Source organism: Canis lupus, chromosome X (genome assembly GCF_048164855.1).
Source record: "Canis lupus baileyi chromosome X, mCanLup2.hap1, whole genome shotgun sequence".
Classification (NCBI taxonomy): Eukaryota; Metazoa; Chordata; class Mammalia; order Carnivora; family Canidae; genus Canis; species Canis lupus.
In genome coordinates, this window is record NC_132876.1 from 104,479,605 (window position 1) to 104,501,494 (window position 21,890).

General features: G+C 40.5%; 1 pseudogene; it reads left to right on the forward strand.

Moving 5' to 3' along the window:
- Positions 1 to 15,817: 15,817 nt before the first annotated feature.
- Positions 15,818 to 16,316, forward strand: LOC140628734 (cytochrome c oxidase subunit 6A1, mitochondrial pseudogene; annotated as a pseudogene).
- The last annotated feature ends 5,574 nt before the right edge of the window (positions 16,317 to 21,890 follow it).

The following is a 21,890-nucleotide window of genomic DNA, read 5'->3' on the forward strand; positions in this document are numbered from 1 at the left end:
AAATGAAATAAATTACATTTAAAACTGAAGGAAAGGGATCCCTGGGTGGCGCAGCGGTTTGGCGCCTGCCTTTGGCCCAGGGCGTGATCCTGGAGATCCGGGATCCAATCCCACGTCAGACTCCCGGTACATGGAGCCTGATTCTCCCTCTGCCTGTGTCTCTGCCTCTCTCTCTCTCTCTCTGTGACTATCATAAATAAATAAAAACGTAAAAAAAATTAAAAAAAAAAATAAAAATAAAAATAAAACTGAAGGAAAATGAAAACAAAACATAACAAAATATGTAGAAATACAGTCAAAGGAGTGCTGAGAGAGAAGCTTATAGCACTAAATGCTTATAGTACAAAAGAGAAAAGGTATCTTTGATAGTTATAGGACTATTTAGATTATCTACTTTATCTTGGTTTAATTTTGGCATTTTGTGGTTTTCAAGGTATCAGTCAATTTTTCCTAAGTTTTCAAGTTTATGAGTATAAATTTGTTCATCAAATTCTCTTATTATCTTTTTAACAGCTCCAGGATCTTTACTGATATTCCATTTCATTCCCGACATTGGTAATGTGATTTAAAGGGAGACTCTTCAAATGCATAGAGGGTGTTGTAACTTTGTGCCACATAAGACTCTATAGCATTGTTGAAGTTTTGTAAGCAAGAAAAGTTTAGATCTCTGGTGCAAAGAAAAGTTTACAAGACTAGAAGGAAAAAAAATCTCTGCAGTAAGTCACCACCGTGGGCTTCAGAAGCTCCCTTAATTTCTTGGGTTTTTGTTCTTTAAGCTGCAAAATGAAGATAAACCAGATGTCCAGTAAGCTTCCTTCCAGATTCAAGATTTCATTGAGATACAGTAAATTTTCTTGGCATTTGGTAAGTGAATTAAAAGCTTTTTCTAAATTCAGGGCTTATCCTAAGAGTCAGCCTGTGAGCCAGGAACTTCTCACCCCAAACTTATACTTTTCCACGGAAAAGTGAAAAGATGCCAAAATGCATTTAATTAAGCCCTCATCTTTAGGGGAAATTTATGGGAGAGAAAGGTCTATAATATTTCAGATTGATGGAAACAGTTCTAATTTTAAAACATTCCCCATAAAACGCTTTTACGCTTTTATTAAATCACTTTGTTTTAATCACATGAAGTAAAAAAAGAAATTGTAAAAAATATTGTACTTCTATTTCTCAAACAATTTTCTTCTGGACCCAAGGTACTTCTAGTTTAATTTTCTCCCTATTTCTACTTTCAGTTGTTCCAATCTTACTGAACATTTTGAGAAAGACTTGAACACTGAAGACACTAAAATAAAATGTTCCTGACAAAGCAGTAAATCTGCCTCATATGTACATATGCACATGGGCATACACACAAGTTCTCCCAATCTCAATATATAGAATCTAGTACAATAGAGACCTACTCAGAGGCATGCCCATCCTAGGAATGGAGGCCACAATCCCAAACACTGGGCTTTGGAGAGCTTGTCTTCCAAGTAGCACTGCTCATTAATGCTAAAAATACCCAAGGTTCAAATACTCAAATATATGTTATATATATACACATACACAGAACTAGCTAATAAATATCACCTTATAAAACCAAGTTAAAAAAAGAAATGTTTCTCCCCAATTGTGCTGACACATCTTAAGCCCAGGACCCTTTTGTTGATTTCTCTTTTTAACCAAAGGTGTCCTTGATGTTTATTTTGGATCATTTGGATTAAAGTGTGGCAGAAGAGGCTCCTGGGGTTAACGTCCAGCTCAAGATATTCCCTGCGTTCTCCTAGAAATGGAAGTTCCTGCTCATAGAAGTACTTAAATCTTCACACAGCTAGCATCTCATCTTGCAATATGCACATAGACAAGCTATAGAAATAACCTTCACAGCACTCCATAAGTCCCCATCCCATTCTGCGACCCCTCAATCCTGTTTCAGAGAAAACTGAAAGTAATGGAGGTGAAATCTATCAACCTCCTCCACTCCTCCAAACATATTTATCGCCACATCTATCTTTACAACTCCATCCTACCTACCTCCTCTCAAGATGAACTCTCTATCTACATTAGCACATTCCTTCCATTATAATTCCCTCTCCAGAATTTTCTCTCTCTCCCAGCTCCTTTTATTCCAGTTATAGCATGTTCAAATTTCCTCCCATACTATAAATCAACGGGGTTCTCAAAGTGTGGTCCAAGAACCCTTGTGAGAGGCTTCTGAGGCCCCTTGAGGGGATCCACAAGGGTCTTCCTTTTACACATCTGTATAAGGCCAGATTTTTCTTATTTACTTCAACCAGGACAACATATTACAATAGAACGGATGCAGAAGAATTGGGTTCTTTACTAAGTCACACAGAGATATACAAAAATGAAAAACAATGCTGCTCTTTTCACTAAATGTTTTTGTTTTGAAAAAGTTACTATTCATAAATATGATATGTTAAGAAATAATAGGCTCATTATTGTTATTTTAAATGAATCAATATATATTTTTAAAGTTCTGTGTTAATATGTAATATGGTAAATATAAACCCATATAATACATAAAAGGTCTTTGGGGTCCTCAATAACTTTTTAAGCCTAGAAAAGGGTCCTGAAACCAAAGGGTTTATGAACTTCTACTATAAATAATTTTCTCAGTCCTGCTACCCACTCAGGAAACTTCTCTCTTTTCTTGCCTTTGCCACTAACAGGGAGTCAACCGTTCCCTGTTTCCATATCCTCAGATTCAATTATCTTTGCAACCCACTGGAATTCAACTTCCGCTTCCCGATCACTCCACTAAAACTATGCTCACCAAGGCCACCAATAAGATCCTTTTGTAGGAATTTTCTCATATTCTTTTATGATTACAAGGCTAATGCATGGTCCCTGTGGACATTTAGAAAATGCATATAAGCAAAAACACACCAGAAAGGCAATAAAAAAAAATCACCCCTGATCAGAGTGGGAAGAAGAGCGCTGGAAGCCAAGAAATTCAGGCACCCTCTAGAAGCTGGAAAAGATCAGAAAACTCAGGAAGAAGTTAAATAACATGATAAAGACCATCTGGCTAGAAAGTCACATATGAGAATACAACCAGAGGCTTTTCATGACAAAGTACATGTTCGTTCTTCTGTGCTCTACAGCCACCATATGGATGAGAACTGTCAAGTTTTTCTACCCTGGTCAGCCATTATCTCTTCAGAGATTTAAAGAATGAGAATGACTCAATCCCCCATTGCTGGTTTAAGATGGAGTAAGGAGTGCAACAAGGAAGGAATGTAGGTGGCATCTGGAAGCTGAAATTTAGGGATCCCTGGGTGGCGCAGCGGTTTAGCGCCTGCCTTTGGCCCACGGCGCGATCCTGGAGACCCGGGATCGAATCCCACATCAGGCTCCCGGTGCATGGAGCCTGCTTCTCCCTCTGCCTGTGTCTCTGCCTCTCTCTCTCTCATTCTCTCTCTCATTTATGACTATCATAAATAAATAAAAATTAAAAAAAATAAAATAAAAAAAAAATGGAAGCTGAAATTTAACCCCAGCTGACAGCCAGCAGGAACCGGGACCAGAACTCAGAAAGCAATCTGAATGAGGTTAAAAATGGGTCTTTTGGGGATGCCTGAATGAGGTTAAAAATGGGTCTTTTGGGGATGCAGTGGTTTATCGTCTGCCTTTGGCCCAGGGTGTGATCCTGGAGTCCCGGGATCAAGTCCCACGTCGGGCTCCCTGCATAGAGCCTGCTTCTCCCTCTGCCTGTGTCTCTGCCTCTCTCTCTCTGTGTCTCTCATGAATAAATAAATAAAATCTTTAAAAAATAATAAAATAAAAATGGGTCTTCTCTTCAAAAAAACACTCCTAATCCCACCAACCAGAGGTAACCACTGTTAGAAATCTGTCCCTTCAGGGATCCCTGGGTGGCTCAGCGGTTTGGCGCCTGCCTTTGGCCCAGGGCGCAATCCTGGAGTCCTGGGATCGAGTCCCATGTCGGGCTCCCAGCATGGAGCCTGCTTCTCCCTCTCTATGTGTCTCTGCCTTTCTCTCTCTCTCCCTCTCTCTCTCATAAAATAAATAAATAAATAAATCTTTAAAAAAAAAAAGAAATCTGTCCCTTCTGGGGCGCTTGGGTGGCTCACTCAGTTAAGTGTCTGCCTTCAGCTCAGGTCATGGTCTCCCTGTCCTGGGATCGAGGCCCATGTCAAGCTCCCTGCTGAGTAGGGAGTCTGTTTCTCCCTCTCCCTCTCCCTCTGCCCTTCTCCCCTACTCATGCTCTCTCTCTCTCAAATAAATAAATAAGTAAATAAATAAAATCTGAAGAGAAAAGAAAAGAAAAGAAAAAAGAAAGAAGAAAAGAAAGAAAAGAAAAGAAGAAAAGAAAAGAAAAGAAAAGAAAAGAAGAAAAGAAAAGAAAAGAAAAGAAAAGAAAAGAAAAGAAAAGAAAAGAAAAGAAAAGAAAAGAAAAGATGAGACACCTGGGTGTGTCAGTCAGTTGGGTGTCTGCCTTTGGATCAGGTCATGATCCTGGGGTCCTGGGATCGAGTAACACGTTGGACTCCTTGCTCAGGAGGGAGCCTGCTTCACCTCTCACTCTATCTGCTGCTTCCCCTGCTTGTGATCTCTGTCAAATAAATGAACAAAATATTTTAAAAAGTAAAATAAAGAAAAAAGAAAAGAAATCTACCCCTTCTGGGGAACCTGGGTGGCTCAGTTCATTGGGTGTCAGACTCTTCATTTCAGCTAGGGTCGTGATCTCGGGTCCCTGCATCATGCTCCATGCTTGGTTTGAAGTCAGTTTGTCCCTCTCCCTCTGCTCCTTCCCCAACTCATGGGCTCTCTCTCTCTCTCTCTCAAATCAACAAATAAATAAAATTTTTTTAAAAGTAAGAAATCTGCCCCTTCAGAGTTTTGAATGCACTGTGCTATAAAAATGGTATTCAAAAATACTGTTGGATGTGTGTTCTACATACTGTTTGGAAACCAGCTTGCCAATGGACTTGGTCACTTATTACCTCCTAAGTGATAAATCTTACGGTTTTTCTTAATCTTGTGTCTCTCTAGCCTCCCTGCATCATGTGGCATTGCCAACCATTGGGTCTTTTTGGACTCTCTCTGTTTTCCACACAGGAGTTTCCCCTGGGTCCCTCTGTCCCTCTAATTGAGCCCCTGACTTCTAAAGCTTTAAATGTCTCCTACATCTCTACTTCAAACCTCTATTTTCTCCTAAGCTCCAAACTCAAATTTCTAACATTCCATTGGTCAATTCCAGCTCTACATTTCATAGGTTCTTCAAACCCAACATCCCAAAACTCATTTTTTCATACTCCTTTCCAAATTCACTTCTTATTCTGGAATTCCTTATCTCAGTTAATGGCCCCACTTTGTCTAAAACAGAAAAACCTGAAATTCAAGGTCCACTCCACACTTTCCTTCAACCACACTAAACAATTTATTTTCAAATACAGTGAGGAGTCTCTCCCAGTGGTCTCTAGAGACTCTCTCTTCCTCAATCATACCCTGCTGCTGCTCTTATCAGTACCACTCTTCCAGCCATCCTCTTTTCTCCAGTCCCCCTTCCTCAAACTCAACCTGAAATACAAACTTGCTTATACTATTCCATCCTTCTGTGCCTCCCTCACCCATTGCTCAGAGGACCCCTTCATGGTCTGGTTTCACCTTACCTCCCCAAACTCTTCTTTCTCGACTCACACATATGTTTTCTGCACTTCACCCACATCAAGCCACTCATGGCTCCCCAAACACTCCATGCCCTTTAATATACTTTGTTTGAATGCTCTTCCCCTTCTCTATCCAACTAACTCCCCATCTTTAAAGACCCAATTCAAATGCCACCTCCCTTAAGAAGTCTTCCATGAATCCTCCAAAGAAAGTTAGTTCCTTCCTTACCTCTCCTCTTAGGGCTTGGCACCTCTTTCATAGTCCTTATACCATATTGGAGTGGCCCCCTACCTGTCTATGGTCGTGTCAAGGACTGAGATCTTATGTTAATCTGTCCTCTCACCTATTGGACAGCTGTTGGATGGATAACTAAACATATGAAACAAAATTTACTTTATTCCCTTCCTATTTGGTATAGCATCCTATGAAGAAACTACAAATCAAGTAGATATACTACCAAACATCAGCACTCATCCACTTATGTTCACAGAAGCAACATCCGTGGTATAAAGAGTTGATCCTCCAGCAAACCAGCACAGTTAAACACACCCCAAAAGCCATATAGGGATGCTTTCTCAGACTACATAAATGAACGCTTGCTAAAGACTTTTCTGAAATTTAATGAAATGAAATACAATAAAAGTTGAATAATGTAGACAGAGAAACAGGTAGCACGATTCAATGGGAAAAACTCTTGCTTTTATTTGTTTTGAGGGACCTTAGACAAGTTACTAAATCCCTCTGGATTTTAGTTTCCTCATCATTGAGATGAAGACAGATCTTTATACGACTTTTTTGAAATTTAGAGAGAATGTCTATAAAGCATACAGTCCTCCTCAACAAAGTAGTAATTTAAGAAAACTGGTCTTTTGAAAAATGTCTATATTGGGCAGCATTTGCAATTACCTTTAATAAAGGTCATTTATTTCAGACTCCTGCATCAAATAATAAATTCAATATGGAATTGACTCTAAGAAAAAAAAAAACATGTTCATGACTAGAATGTCATCTTGGGTTCAAGACTTGATCATCAGCTAGGCTTAATTCTTTGCTAATTAATAAATCTCAACCCTTCCACATACAAGCAAAAATACCAGGGAGTAAATCCCACTCTTAAACCAAGAACATATTATCCAAGGACCAGGAAAATCCAAACATTATTCTTGATCATTTAGGAAGATTACACAAACCTGTCTGTTTAATGAGCACTGCATGCAGCTGTGCCCTAAGAAATGATCCTCAACCTTTGGGTTATTTCAGAATTTCTGAAATCCTCTGAAGTCTATTTCAGGTTTGCTCCCAGACCAGAAAGTTGTCCGGAGCCTATCTATGGATTTCAACTGGCTGTGCAGCAGCCTTCTACATTAGCGAATTTCTATCACCATCCATGGCTGTCTATGGGTAATTAAGAGGTTAACATAACAAAAGTGGAGAGTGTACACTTGTGGTGGGAACCTGTACAAAGGGTAACCTTTGAGCTTTCCACCTGTCGCTGCCCATTCTGGCCACACACCAGCTTTCTTTGTGAATCATGAAAAAGTGCTCTGGGGCCTCAGCAAAGGTGGCCAGCTGTCCTGAAATGCCAAAATTTCCCAACAGCAAGGAGAGAGGAAACTGCAGTGTGAGTTAATAAATATGAATTAACACAAATTCTATCAGCATATAAGTTAAAGACTCTTCAGAAACAATTCAGAAAACGGGATTTCAGAAAAGGGACTGTATTAGATTTGTCTATTGAAACTCCTAAGTTTTTTCACAACAGCAATAGGATTTTTATGCACATACACGTACACACACACGCACGTACATCCCACTCTTTTAGAATGAACAATTACATCTGACAGAAGGATGGAACTGATAAAAACAAGCTTGGAGTCAATAAATGCATTATTAACTTTAAACAAAACAAGTTGACTAGGGAGGGACAGGGTTGGGAGGACAAAAATATGAAAATGTTTTCCTGAAATAGCTTCTCTGAAGATCACCTATAGAGGAAAGAACATGTTTCCATTTTTCCACTTCTGGCTCCAAGCTCTGATACAAACATATTTGTATAATTTATGCACATAATAGTATTTAATAGCAGCAAATTCACACACCTGCTGATTTTCCTCCGCGTGAAAGGAGCAATGTAAAGGTCAACCAGATAATTTCCCTTGAGCTAGTGGAACTACACAGAATGCAGTTCAAATCCCAGTGCCACCATTTACTAGCTATATGACCCTAAAAGTTATGTAAGCTCTCTGTGCCTCAGTTTTCTCATATGAAAATAGAGTTAATAAAAGAACTGACCTCATGGCTTTGTTATGAAGATCAAATGAAATCAGCAACAGAAAATGCATTTAGAACTAAATGAGGCCCATAGAAAACTACTATTATTGTTATTACTGTTCCATTATTTACACTTTAAAAGACTGTGGTAGGGACACCTGGGTGGCTCAGGTCTTGTCCTGGGGTCCTGGGATCCAGCCCACATCGAGCTCCCGGTCATTGAGGAGTCGGCTTCTCCCTCTCCCTCTGCTGCTCCCCCTGCTTGTGCACTCTCTCTTTTTCTCTCTCTCAAATAAATAAAATATTTTTTAAAATTTTTTAAATTAAAAAATAAAATGAAATAAAAGATCATGGTAGATTGTTAAGTAATTAGCATGTAATTTTAATTTATCTGATAAAAGTTGAGTTTACTATCAGTTCACCAAGCTCTCATTGGAAAAAAAAAAAGGCAAAAAATGATGTCTAAAATCTTTGCAAAAAAATTGCTAGTCCCAAGCCCTCAACCTAGATCACATTTGTTTCTTAAAGTCTTCCGAGAAAAATTCAGCCACATATGTACAGATGAAAAATGGCTGCAAATTCTTTACTACTTCTCTCCTGGGGAGTTTCTATGTTACCTCCTCTTGAATGTACAAATGCTCTGTGACTGCTTTGACCAATAAATACAGTATAAGTGATGTTATACCAATTTCTTGACCCAAGCATTAAAAGTTTGGTAGGGTCTATTTCCTGTCTCGTGAAATACTCACTCTTGGGACACTGTTTTTGGGAGTCCAAACCACATAGGGAGACCATGTGTAGGCACTTCAGATGACAGCCCTAGCTCAGCTTCCAGCTAGCAGTCAACAGCAACTCCCAGCCATCCTCGCCCAGGTGCCCAGCCTGTGAATGAAGCAGCCATCTCTGAAGTGGACTGTCATACCAACTAATGTCATGTGGATCATAAATGAACTAACCAGCCAAGTGCTTCCTGAACTAGTAGTCCACAAAACTGGGAGCAAAATAAAATGATTTGTTCAAGCCACTGAAGATTTGGAGTAATTTGTTACTCAGCAATAGATAACCAGGACAACTACTATAATCATCCTTTCTCTAACAATGAATTAAAGTAAATGGAGCCAAAATTTAAGCACTGCCTGGAGTTATTTTCCTCTTTCTGCCAGAGCACACTTGACCAGGGTTAAGTGTTCTACACAGTTAAAAACATGCTATGTGATGCAAAATGAAAACAAAAGTCACTATTACAAAATTATTATCAATGCTTCAGATACTGCTCAGAAGAAAACTGTTTTGAGGGGTGATAGGGGAAAGGTCCAGAATAGAGGTACTCTGAATGTGCAAGGGCCCAGTTATGATACCTGCAGAGCCAGTGAGCAGTTAACTTGCTAAAACTGGAAAGAGCATGAGTCCTCCTAAGGGAATGAGGAGGAAAGAAGAAAGATGGTGGCTGCGAAGACCAGTATATAATCAGTGGATATGCATCAAGGTGACAGCATCCTCCATGACCATGAATTTATTGTAAAAAAAAAAAAAAAAAAAGAAAGAAAGAGGAGGCGCGCCTGAGTGGCTCAGTTGGTTAAGCCTCTGACTCTTGGTTTCAGTTCAGGTCATGATCTCAGGGTTCTGGGATTGAGCCCCACCCACATCAGGCTCTGCACTTAGCAGGGAGTCTGCTTATCCCTCTCCCTTTGTCCCTTCCCCCCCCCAACAAATAAATTTTTTAAATATTAAAAAAAAACAAGAGGGAGAGAGAGAGCAGGTATTAAAATCAACAATAAAGGCAACATTGTATGGTCCAGGTTGTCTGGCTGAAAATGAAACCAATGAAGGCAACTGTAGAGTGATGCCTTTATTCATGCTACAAAAAGTATACATTATTCTAATGTGTATTAGGTTTCTGCTGCAAAAATACTGCATAACAAACCAAAATGTCAGTGGCTCACAACAAAGATTTATTATCTTGTTTATGCCTCTGAGGGTCACCTGGGCTGTCTTCGCAGCCGTGGACGGACTTCGGGCTGCAGGTAGAGTCCAGGGCCACTCCACATGTCTCTGCATTCTGTTTGAACCAGTCACCATCCGAGATATGTTCTTCTAATGGCAAAAGCACAAGAGGGCAAGCCAAATCATCAAAGGCATTTAAAGGACATCAAGGAATCTCATTGAGTAACATTCCATTGGCCAAAGCAAGTTCATGGCCAAACTACCATCAATAGGGTAGAAAACTATACATACTCTAGAGGGAAAAAACTGCAAATTCACATGACAAAGGGCATAGTTCCATAATTCTGTGTCAGCAAGAGAGGGAATTGCTGACGGTTATTGTCTTTTACTTCACTAAGAGTTTTACAAATTCTCCAAATGCCCAATTGCACCTGAAGTTGCCCTGGAGCCACTAATTGATCATAAAGTCCCAAAATTCTTTTTTTAATATTTTATTTATTTATTTGAGAGAGAAAGAGAACAAGCAGGGAAGAGGGGCAGAGGCAGAGGGAGAAGCAGACTCCTCACTGAGCAGAGAGCCCACTGCAAGGCTCAATCCCAGAACCCCAGGATCATGATGACCTGAGCCAAAGGTAGATGCTTAACCAACTGAACCACTCAGGCACCCTAAGTCACAAATTTTTTTTTTAAAGAGTTTATTCATTTACCATGACAGACACACAGAGAGAGAAAGAGGCAGAGACACAGGCAGAGGGAAAAGCAGGCTCCATGAAGGGAGCCTGACGTCGGACTCGATCCCGGGTCTCCAGGATCACACCCTGGGCCAAAGGCAGCGCTAAACTGCTGAGCCACCAGGGCTACCTACAAAATTCTTAAATACATTGTTGGCTTTAAATGCTTTGATTATATTACACTAGTAGAAAAAAACACTATACACACTTTTCTGCACTATGTTCATTCAGTAATCATAAGCCGTAATAATTAACTTTTGCATAATGTGTGACACTTTATAAAGACATACACTGCGGTGCCTGTGATTGTAACAACTCTCTAAGGTGGATAAAGCAGGTTTCTCTATCATCTATTTTTACAGATGGGTAAATGCAAGTGACTTGTCCAAAATCACCTCAGAAGTGGCAGCACTTCAAACCCTGGCCTCCACACCCTAGGGCCGTGCTCTTTCTGCTCCCCTTCCCATTGCTAATTCCAGTTATGTGGCCACCTTCTGAGACAAGCAATGTGGCCTAATGGGATTCAATTTGGTTGTTACTTTTTCTCCCTCTCCCTCCCTGACCTCATGACATAAGAACTTATCACTCATTCATAATTCTTCTGCACAAAATCTAGTGATAACAATGGCGCCAGTGGGGGGATGAATTAAAATCTAGAATGCTGAGATGGTGTCTACGCATACATACAAAAAGATTTGACTGTTTGAATGAGTTGAGTGGTAACTAACCAATTACTAACCAGCTCAGTTAATACTGCAGCCTGACATGTAAGTAGTCTCAGCCTGAAGTGAAGTGACAGGTGCTGTATTTTACTTTTGTTCTACCGTTGACAAGGCTTGTGTGTGATTCATAATCTCACTGGCATCTATTTACTGCACCTGTCTTGCAACTGTAATAATAATAACAATAATAACAGGCCAGGCATGTTGGCAAGTAAAAGAAGTAACATGAGTTGTTCCAAGATAATGAGAAATAAGGCTCTTTATTAAGTTGGGTCCATATCACTAAAAGAGAAAGGGATTGACAAGATTATAATTTTCAGCACAAAATGGCACCAATAAAGCTTGCAGAGGTTCTCTAGGCTCTGCCACCTGGATTTCCTTCAGGTCCACTAGAATGCACTGGAAGGTTGCCTAACAGGATGGGGTATCAGGAAAAGCCAGGTTTTCCCTTTCTCTACATTTCCTCTCCTCACATGAAGGCCCACCAATGCTCAGTCTCTAATGTGCCCAACAGTTGGGCATTACATCCTTGGTCTACCCTTGGAAGGCAGCGCCAATCATACCCATCACGCAGGCAATATACCACTTGGACTTGCAAAAGGCTATAGCTGGAAAGTACCTTAGGAGTGCTAATCCAACCCCCTCCCCCTACAGATAAGAAGACAGAAGTCCAGAAGGCCCAAGGTCGCACAGTGAGCTCTTGGCCTCCTAAACCTGCCATTCATGAAGCTTTTCATGCCTAATCTCAGTCTCATCATGCCATATAAACTAGCTAATAAGAACAATAGGTGACCAAAAAAATTAGAACAACAGACAACAGATATTGAGTGCTTAACAACTCAGACATTGTTCTAAATGCTCTGTGTAGGCTAATCCACTCCACAAATGAAGGGACGAGGTGCAGAAACATTGCCCAAAGGCACAAGGCTGATAAATGGTAGAGAGGGAACCTGAACCCAGGTGGCCTGACATCACAGCCCCATGCTTCACCACCACTCTCCACTACTCCTCTAGAACACTGTGGAACACCTCTTTGTGCCAGGCATTCATTGTTCTGGACACCAAAGATACAATGGAGAATAAGACACAGACTCTATCTTCAAGGAGTTTTCATTCCTGTGTAAGAGATGGAGCATAAATAGGTAAACAGCAGGCACATTTACTTAAATAAATGCTTATCAAGTATTGTATTCATTTCCCAGGACTTCTGTAAGAAAGCACCACAGAGTGGCTTAAAACAATAGAAACTTATTCTCCCACAGTTCTGGAAGCTAGAAGTCTATTGTGTGTGTGTGTGTGTGTGTGTGTGTGTGTGTGTGTAATCCTTTGAGGGTTTTTAATACCAATTTTTAAAATACTTAAGGAAATTATGAAATGTTTTTAACTTTTAATTCTCTTTAATATTATATGGGCAGACAATTTTATAGAGTATTTCTCCAGTTAAAAGGAAACATCTATTTACTGTTGTTCAATTAGAAAAAGCAATTAACACCTGCCTAATGACAAATATAATGTTTATTTTATTTTTAGATTTTCAAACTAGAGCATGCCCATCAGGACTTCTACTGCTCAGGAACACAGAATTATTTTTTTGTATATTTTTTTTATTGGAGTTCGATTTGCCAACATATAGTATAACACCCAGTGCTCATCCCGTCAAGTGCCCCCCTCAGTGCCCGTCACTGCACCCCAATGTTTATAGCAGCAATGTCCACAATAGCCAAACTGTGGAAGGAGCCTCGTTGTCCACCAAAAGATGAATGGATAAAGATGTGGTATATGTATACAATGGAATATTACTCAGCCATTAGAAATGACAAATACCATTTGCTTCAACGTGGATGGAACTGGAGGGTATTATGCTGAGTGAAGTCAATCAGAGAAGGACAAACATATGGTCTCATTCATTTGGGGAATATAAAAAATAGTGAAATGGAAGCCAGAAGTCTAAAATCAAGGTATCATCAGGGCCAAGTTCCCTCTGGGATGCTGGCTAAGAGGCTTCCTTGCCTCTGGTAGTGGGTGCACCTGCTTCTGTGGTCACATGGCATTTTCCTCTTTTTATAAGGACACCAGTGACATTGGATTGGGGCTCACCCTATAACCTCATCTTTACTTGATGATGTCTGCAAAGACCTTATTTCCAAACAAGGAGGGTCAGCACTGCAACAACAGCTTTTGGAAGGATGCAACTCAACCCGTAACAAGTATCTACTATGTGCCAGACACAGTTCTAGGCATGTGGATACCACAGTGAATAAAAGAGAAAAGAAAATCCCTGCCTTGTGGACCACATTTTCTGGAAATAGGAAAGAAGTAATAATATGATAGATAAATAAACTCTGTAGAATGCTAAAAAGGAATGAGCCAGTGCAGAGCCACTGAGTGTGGCAAGCGCAGGTCTGGCTTGACCAGTGAACAGCAGGGAGACCAATGTTGTGGGAATAAAATATGTGAGAGAAGGAACAGCAGGAGGTAAGTCAGAACGGTCACAGCGGGCCACATAATGAGGGCCCTATAGGCCATTTTCAAATACTTTGGCTTCCTCTCTGAGAGTAATGATCTGACTTCTGTTTGAAAGGATTCCCCTGGCTGATGCATTAAGAAAAGGCTGGTGAGAGTACAGTGCAGGTGCAGCACCAGAGTGGAGGCTACCAAGGCCATCCTGGTGACAGATGACGGTGATTCAGACCAGGAAGGTAAGAGTGAAGGTGTGAAAAGTGGCCAGTTCCTGGATCTTTCTTTTTTTTTTTTTTTTTTTTTTTTTATTTTTTTTTTTTATTTTTTTTTTTTATTTATGATAGTCACAGAGAGAGAGAGAGAGAGAGAGAGGCAGAGACACAGGCAGAGGGAGAAGCAGGCTCCATGCACCGGGAGCCTGATGTGGGATTCGATCCCGGGTCTCCAGGATCGCGCCCTGGGCCAAAGGCAGGCGCCAAACCGCTGCGCCACTCCTGGATCTTTCTTGAAGGTAAACAAAGTAATTCCAGGAAGTTTTGAGTACTATAAGGAAAATAAAAATGGGGTCATACCTGAGCTGAGACCGAATAATGAGAAGTAAGTAGTCACTCAAAGAGCTAAGGAAAAAGCATTCCAGCAAAGGAGAAAGTGGGCAGACAGGTAGGAACCACCCCTGGTGCTGAATTCTATGCATTTACAGACTATTCCCTGTCTTTTCTCTTCTTCATGATAATATTCAGATATGATTTTATGAAGGCCTTTCTGCCCACCCACATCCAGATGTTCTGATGACAAATTTTAAAAATCGAGGTGCCAAGCCTCAATAAGAAGCAGTCGCCTTACTTCTGCCTACAGCTGATCAACATGAAAACGTTTTGAATTCCTACGACTCCGGAGAAAGAAAGTCCACAGCTGCTTTCAGGAACCCACTCCAGAGTCTACCAGCCTCCACTGTGAGGAAACATGTTCAGTGTATCTTCACTAAATCCCTCTGATTACACTGTAACACCGTGTCCTCAGATTCCAGTGTCCTGGAGTTGAAAGACAGCTGGTTTCCATCCTCTGCAAAATAAGGCTCTCTATGCTTAGGACTGCTGGTAAGTCCTCTTCTGCAGGCTAAACAGACTCAATTAATTTCAGCTTTTCTTCTATAAAATTTCTCTCTAAATGTTCCACACTCCCATTTAAATTAGTCATGACTGGATATAGTCCTCTCTGAAGAATAGGAAGAACAAAAATATATAAGATTGGGGTAAAGGAAACATAATTATAAAGAATTATGGAGAGCCAGCGCAAATGTCAAATTTTTGCAGTTTCATCAACAGCATTAACAATTATTTTTTTGAAACAACCACCTTTTTAAGTTAATTAACAAATACACAGTAGTTATGAATTTCAGATGATCATAGATAATTGCACTACACAATTCACCAAATACTGTTTATCTTCCACAACCAAAAACCATGGGGAAAACAGAGCAAATGGTAAATGCCACTAACTTCACCTGTATAACAATGGTTAAATAGTCTATTTAAGTGGCTAATGAAGAAATGCTCACCCACATGACAATGATCAAATACAAAGGGCAATGGCAATTAGCCCTGAATTGCTAAATTCAAACAGACTCGTATGACAGAAAATGTGTAACATCATACCAATAAGTCTTTGTAAAGCACATAATTGTGAAATTTAGATGTGTTATTGCCACATTATGAAAAAAATCCTCAGGCTCCGCATTAGTTGATTTCTGACCTTTTACAATATTTCTTTTATGTTCTTTTTAACAATGGGCCATGTGTAGGTTTGTAAAGCAGCGATTCTCAAACTTTTTAGTTTCATGACCCCTTACCCTCTTTTATTTTTTTTCTTTTATTTTTCTAAATAGGCTCCAAACCCAACGTGGAGCTCAATGCGGGGCCTGAACCCATGACCCTGAGATCAAGACCTGAGCTGGGATGAAAAGTTGGACACCTAACTGACTGAACCATTGAGGTGCCCCAAGACTCCTTACACTCTTAAAAATTATTGAAAACCTGGTCCAGGTCGAAAATGGCGGTGGTGGCAGCTGTGTTCCAGCTCTCTGGGCTGCTAGGTCAGTCCAGGGCACAGCTGGGGCAGTCCATGTTGAGCGGTGCCCACAGCAAGGAGGGCTCAGCTCGCATATGGAAGGCCCTCACCCACTTCATAGTGCTCCCCGGCGTGGGACTGAGCATGCTGAACGGCTTCCTGAAGTCCCATCATGGAGAGCACGGAAGACTTGAGTTCATTGCCTACCCCCATCTCCACATCAGGTCCAAGCCCTTTTCCTGGGGAGACGGTAATCATACTCTATTCCATAACTCTCACGTGAATCCACTTCCAACCAGATATGAAGATGAATAAAAAGAACCTGGACCACCACCCGTAGGATTGGTTTGGACCATGACTCTGCACACGGACCAGAAAAGTAAATGGGACCTTAAGCTCACCGTCCTTACTTTGATGAGCAGTATACTGATCCTCCATCCCTTTGCTTATGGCAGGAGATGGCTTAAATAAATAACTTAGATTGGTCCATGAAAAAAAAATTATTGAAAACCCCAGAGAGCTTTTATTTATATGGCTTATATCTATTGATATTTACCATATTAGAAATGACAACTGAGAATTTTAAAATATTAATTCACATAAAAATAACAATAGACCTATTACACATTAATGTAAATAACATGTTTTGCAAAAAATAGCCATATTTGCCAAAACAAAAAATAATGAGACAAATGGCGTTGTTTTATATTTTTGCAAGTTTCTTTATTGTCTGACTTAATAGGAGACAACTGTTTCATATATCTGCTTCTGCATACAGTCATATATGTCATACAGCTTCCAGAAACTGCCACTCTACACTCAAGAAAAAAATCAGAATTAAAAAAGCAAGTATCTGGGTACCTGGGTGGCTCAGTGAATTGAGCGTCTGCCTTCAGTTCGGGTCATGATCCTGGGGTCCTGGAATTGAGCCTCTCATCAGGCTCTCTTCTCTACAGGGAGTCTGCTTCTTCCTCTCCCTCTGCCTGCTGCTCTGCCTACCTGTGTTCTCTCTCTCTCTCTCTCTCTCTCTCTCTCTCTCTCAATATCTCTCTCAAATAAATGAATTAAATCTTTAAAAAAATAAAAAATAAAATAATCTTGAGATTCAATGTTTAGTTGAGTGTTTGAGAAAACACATATGAGAGTGCTTAATTTATCTATCCTGTACTCCTTCATACTGACCTAGAAGAGAAATGTGTGTGTTGGAGATGGGCAGCATATTAATTTCTAGAAAGAAAAGAAATAGTGTCATTAATCCCACTTCTACTCATAAAAAATGATAGTTATTTGGCTCTTGGGAAATATTTTATTAATCCATTGTTGATTATATACCAGAAAAGAAAATGTCAAACAAACAAATAAAATCAGCTAAATTGGCCCAGTCCAGGAACTAAATCTCTATGAACAAAGCCATATCCTTGTTGAGAGATGGCAAAATAATCTCCACAAAATTGAACTGGAATATATGCTAATATGTGTATCTTTCACCCTTTGTAACTGGAAGGAGAAAACTGGTTGGCTCTATCTTATAGTGGAACACGTATTATAACCAAACATGGCTTATAAATACAAAAGCAACAAACGTCTTTTTTTTTTTTTTTAAATAAAAGCAGCCCTAGGGCTTCGCCTTTGGATAAGATATCACCGGGGACATTTTTTTTTTAAATTCACTAAAATACTCAAATAGCAAGTGTCAAGGTATTGTATATCCACCCAGTTGGTAAAATAAGTCAGTTAATTTGGCAGGTAAGTATTAAGTAATCATGCTGTCAGAATCGGGTGAGTATCAAAGGGAGAAAGACAAAGACTGAACAAAGGAGCAAAAATAAAATAAGTAGCAGATTATCAAATAAGTAAATAAAAATGAGAACTTCTCAATGCTCCATTGTATCCGCCATAAACCAGTTCAACCCTGCAGATTTTTTCCCTCCTGCTCTAGTGTCAGGAAAGCAACGTGGGTGTGAGGAAACCAAGGCCTGACAGTTTGTGAACTGTGCTGTTAAGAGGGGGTTTGGAGGGTTTCAGGAAAGAAAGGCCTAGTCCCTTTAAGAAGCAAAAGCTGGGCCTCTGGCAAGCCGTGAGCTGGAGAATGGCAAAGCCTGCTCCTCCATACATTAGCTTTTCTCCGGAAGAAGGGAGCCGAATTAGAAGCATGGCTGTCAGGAAAAGCCTGAATAGAGAGCATTTAAGCAGATTTTATTCAGTTCCAGGGAAATTCACACAACTTGATCTTTTCTCACTTCTTCAAACTGAAAACGTATGTGTAAGTGCACTGAAACTGCCCCATCTGGGAGGCAAGGACAGAACCTTTATCAGTGAAACTTATCAGTGCTATGCAGAGCAGAGGTACATAGTAGGACCTCGGTATATATTTGGGAATCCCAAAAAAATGATAATGTCTCTCAGACAACTATCCACATGTAGTTGTTAGGATTTTTCTTTATTCTGCGAGAAATAGTGATTTCAGGCCTTTTCTAAGGCTAATGCCAAATTCCTTTTCATAAAAAAGACTTCTTAAACAGAATTATATGGTAGAACTGAAAGGGATAGTTTGAGCTTCTTACTTTATAGATAAGGAAACTGAGGCCCAAAGAGGTTAAATGGATTTGCCTAAGGTGGCCTGACTAGTTAATGGCAGAGCCAAGAACACCCCCGACATCCTACCCTCCCAAGCAGCATCAAGTAGACAGAGATAATGAACCTGGATCCATGGATGGATTTTAAGAGTCCAAAATCCAGGAGGGCACGTGATGTAATGAGCAATGGGTATTACAGGAAACGGATGAATTACTGAACTCTACCTCTGAAACCAATAATATACTATGTTAATTAATTGAATTTTAATTTTTTTTAAAAAGTCCAAAACCCAGCCCAATAACATGTATGTAAAATTTCATGTGCATTGCATCTGAGGGGGAGAGAGTCCAAAGTTGTCACTTGATTTTCAAAGGGTGTGTGACCCTCAAAACTGTTAAGAATCCTAGTCTCTGGGGCACCTGGGTGGCTCAGTGGTTGAGCCTTTGGCTCAGGTCGTGATCCCAGGGTCCTGGGATGGAGTCCCACATCGGGCTCCCCACAGGACCCTGCCTATATCTCTGCCTCTCTCCGTGTGTCTCTCATGAATAAATAAAATCTTAAAAAAAAAAAAGAAAAGAAACTGAGGGTTACTGGAGAGGAGGTGAGTGGGGGAATGGGGTAACTGGGTGATGGACATTAAGGAGGGCACATGATGGAATGAACACTGGGTGTTATATGCAACTGATGAATCCCTACACTCTACCTCTGAAACTAATAATACAGTATAGGTTAACTAAATTGAATTTCAATACAAAATTTTTTAAAAACACAAAGACTATATAAAGCACCTAGCATAATCCTGGCACATATAAAGTACTCACTTAGTGGTAGTTATTTTTTTAAAAGATTTTTATTGGGCAAAAGACATAAACAGAAACTTCACAGAGGAAGACATGGACATGGCCAACAAGCACATAAGAAAATGCTCCGCATCACTGGCCATCAGGGAAATACAAATCAAAACCACAATGAGATACCACCTCACACCAGTGAGAATGGGGAAAATTAACAAGGCAGGAAACAACAACTGTTGGAGAGGATGTGGAGAAAGGGGAACCCTCTTGCACTGTTGGTGGGAATGTGAACTGGTGCAGCCACTCTGGAAAACCGCGTGGAGGTTCCTCAAAGAGTTAAAAATAGATCTGCCCTACGACCCAGCAATTGCACTGCTGGGGATTTACCCCAAAGATACAGATGCAGTGAAATGCCAGGACACCTGCACCCCGATGTTTATAGCAGCAATGTCCACAATAGCCAAACTGTGGAAGGAGCCTCAGTGTCCACTGAAAGATGAATGGATAAAGAAGATGTGGTCTATGTACACAATGGAATATTCCTCAGCCATTAGAAACGACAAATACCCACCATTGGCTTCGACGTGGATGGAACTAGAGGGTATTATGCTAAGTGAAATAAGTCAATCGGAAAAGGACAAATATTATATGGTCTCATTCATTTGGGGAATATAAAAATTAGTGAAAGGGAATAAAGGGAAAGGAGAGAAAACGAGTGAGAATATCAGTGAGGTTGACAGAACATGAGAGACTCCTAACTCTGAGAAATGAACAAGGGGTAATGGAAAGGGAGGTGGGGGGGTGGGTTGGAGTGACTGGGTGATGGGCACTGAGGGGGACACTTGGTGGGATGAGCACTGGGTGTTATGCTAAATGTTGGCAAATTGAACTCCAATAAAGAAAAAGGAAAGAAAAAAAAGATTTTATTTATTTATTCATGAGAGAGACAGAGAGGCAGAGACACAGGCAGAGGGAGAAGCAGGCTCCACACAGGGAGCCCAACGTGGGATTCAATCCTGGGTCTCCAGGATCAGGCCCTGGGCTGAAGGCGGTGCTAAACTGCTGAGCCACCCGGGCTGCCTTCATTTGTTTTTTTTTAAATATTTTTTTTAATTTAATATATTTTTTAATTGAAGTTTGAAAGATACAGATGCAGTGAAACACCGGGACACCTGCACCCCAATGTTTATGGCAGCAATGTCCACAATAGCCAAACTGGAAGGAGCCTCGATGTCCATCAACAGAGTTTCATTTGTGATAAAGGAGGCTGGAGGAACCTAAGTGTCTGTCACTAGGGTACTATGGATAAGGAGAATGTGAAGTATACATACTACAGCACATCATGCAGCACTTAGAAACAACAAAGTAGAAGGACACACAACAACATGGATAGATATTAAGGATATGGTCCCAAAAGAAAAAGATTTTTTTTGATATTTTTTATTCATGAGAGACACAAAAGAGAGAGAGGCAGAGAGAGAGGCAGAGAGAAAAGCAGGCTCCCTGTGGGGACCCCAATGCAGGACTCCATCCCAGGACCCTGGGATCATGACCTGAGCCAAAGGCAGACTCAACCACTGAGCCACCCAGGTGGCCCCAAATGAAAAAGATATTAAGAAACAAAAAGACTGGGCAGTCCGAGTGGCTCAGCCGCCTTCATCCCAGGGCGTGATCCTGGAGACCCAGGATCGAGTCCCGCATCGGGTTCCCTGCATGGAGCATCTGCCTTCGGCTCAGGTCATGATCCCAGGATCCAGGATCAAGCCCTGCTTCGGGCTCCCTGCAAGAAACCTGCTTCTTCCTCTGCTTATGTCTCTGTGTCTCTCATGAATAAATAAATAAATCTATTTTTTTTAATTGAAGTTCGATTTGCCAACATATAGTATAACACCCAGTGCTCATCCCATCAAGTGCCCTCCTCAGTGCCCATCACCCAGTTACCCTATCCCCCTGCTGGCCTTCCCTTCCACTACCCTTTGTTCATTTCCCAGAGTTAGGAGTCTCTCATGTTTTGTCACCCTCTCTAATTTTTCCCACTCATTTTCCTTCCTTTCCCCTATAATCCCTTTCACTATTTCTTATATTCCACATGAGTGAAACCATATGATGACTGTCCTTCTCCAACTGACTTACTTCACTCAGCATAATACCCTCCAGTTCTATCACATCGAAGCAAATGGTAGGTATTCGTCCTTTCTAATGGCTGAGTAATATTCCATTGTATATATAAATAAATCTTTAAAAATTTTTAAAAAAAGAAACACAATTACTTCTCTGGAAAAGCCATTAATGTAAATCTTTAAAACATGCCCACAATATAATCTTACATATTCTGTAAGGTTATTCTTACACAATCTACATATTCTGATATATACAAATATGAATATATACATTAGACCCACTGGCATAATTGCCAGTGGGGGGCAGGGGAGAATGGGGAGTGGCAGTAAAAGGGAAAGAAGGAAAGAGTCAAGAAAAGTAAAGAAGGAAGGAGGGAGGAATAGAGGAAGGGGAGAGTCTTGCAGCTTTTAATGATGACACTGTATTTTGCATTGGGGAATATAACTCAATCCTCCAATGTAACAAATGAACAGCACCACCAGATGGTTGCCAATGATGCTTGGTAGGTACAATAAACTTGGGGACATTTCAAAACTAAATCTTGGGCAACTACAGGAATATGT